Source organism: Olea europaea, chromosome 18 (genome assembly GCF_002742605.1).
Source record: "Olea europaea var. sylvestris chromosome 18, O_europaea_v1, whole genome shotgun sequence".
Lineage (NCBI taxonomy): Eukaryota > Viridiplantae > Streptophyta > Magnoliopsida > Lamiales > Oleaceae > Olea > Olea europaea.
Genome location: NC_036254.1, coordinates 20391670 through 20393925, shown reverse-complemented (window position 1 = coordinate 20393925; position 2256 = coordinate 20391670).

Genomic DNA, 2256 nt, shown 5'->3' with positions numbered 1-2256 from the left:
ATTTAAAGTGTTACCAAAATATTTCTTATCTAGTTTATACGGAATTTAACGCTATTGTATAAATATTGGGGTTAGATCGATAAATCTTAAATTCAACAATTTAAATGAAAATTTCACATATAATTAAACCTTAAATATGAAGATTTTAAATTTGTCAAATTCAATTCGACGTCGGATGTCAAGTCTCAAATGCAAAAACTACTAAAATAACATATACAGAATTTAATATAAAATTTATTCTTAAAATAAAAATTTGTAATAATCATTTCTAAATTTTTTTGCTTGGCAGCCCTATAAACATCACTTGATCAATCTTCCACGTGTCTACACGACCTGCTATAATCTGAAAATTTATTATAAAAGTGAGTATTTTGAAAACATTCAGCAAAAATACATGCATATTTTTATTAACATGATATAAATATAAAATGACGTAACATATCCACACTTCTAAGATTTAAAGTAAACTGGTCGCGATATCCAATAGCTCAAAGCATTTCTTAAGAGCTCTTTTATATATCCAGTAGTTCAGCTAAAGTGAATGTTACGTTTAGGTTTAAATTAATTTAAGGGAAAATTTTATAAGTAAGAGTTTAAGTATCATATATTTCAAAATCAAGATAACAAGTTTCAAATTTCAAAAATCAAATTTTTATTAAAAATTATTTATGATTTATTAATTAAATATATTTAGGCCGCATATCTATATAATTTGGTGACAAATTTACAATTAAATTCACCCTTATTATTTTTTGATCTCAAATCAAAATTTTTATGTCACAAATTATTTTACGATCAAAATTCAAAAATTTTATAGGTCACAGTTTGTTCATCAGTCACAAATCGAAAAATTTATAAGTCATGATTTATTTATTAATCACAAATCTCAATTATTACAGGTCACAACTTATTATATAGTCACAAATTATCAAATTATCCGTCGTAGATGAACAATTTTTTAGATCTCATATTATTTTTTGGTCACATATTATTTATCGATCACATATTAACAAATTTAATGGTCACAAGCAACCATTGCTACGATCACCAGCCATCATCACACCACCTCACTGTTGCCACGTCTCCATCCCACCACTATACCACCACCAACACAACCCGCGCTGCCACCATCATCTCTTCACCAACAAATTAGATCTCTACCATCACTGCCATCATTACTTCCACCATTTTCAACCAACATCATACCCAAAACCACCACACTAGCAGAGATGATTTTAAAGACTTCCAAAATCGATACCGACGTAGATCTACCAACATTCTAAAGCTAAAACCATCCTTACCTCGTCGCAAATCCACACTGCTGCCACCACCATCAGCTCTCCACCATCACTGCCAACCAACACCACACCCAAACCACCATACCAGCAACGATGATTTTAGAAACTTCCAAAATCAATACTGACACCAATCCACCAACATTCTAAAACCAAAACCATCCTCACCTCGCTATAGATCCACCAATACCGACGCGAAGCATAGTCTTGCAACGAGGATTGGATGGTTGGAGCATCTATGTCTCGGGGCCGTCCAAGTGCGTGAAACGACAGTTGTTCGATGGCACCGAAGAGATGAAGAGAAGGGAGGGAGGGAGAGCGAAGGAGAGTTACAGGTTTGATGGTTAGTGAGAAGGGTTTTGATATTTTCCTAATTTTATTAGTTTATTTAAATAATTAATATAAAAAAATTAATTTTTGAATTGTGAAATTTCTAACCTAATTTTAGGACGTTGAATTTTTAAAGTATGGTTTGGTGTAATTTTCACTTAATTTAATTACATTTTCATATTCCCATATAACCGTACCATGAAAGCCCCCCAATTTTCTTATTATTTTTATATTATATATTAATAAATATTTGAGGATAATAATTTTTCTTTTTATAGAATAAATCGAGCATAATTAGATCAAAATTACTTTTTTTAAAACCCAAATTATGTTATTTAGCTTGAGCTACAAGATAATATAATATCCATATATCTTTATCAATTTCTAAATTACTTAAATATTCGATCTAAATAACTTACGATAAATTCTAAAAAGTACACATGAGCAAAAAAATCGTTTATACAAATAACTGGGTCAAGTTTATCACTTTAATTTTTGGACTTTATTGTAACGGTAATGCTGGACATGGTTTATTTTATTTGCTACATTACCAACATTAAATTTAACCATATGAAAATATAATTAAATTCGGAATGTTACATCTCTTTCCCCTTAAAATAATTTTGTCCTC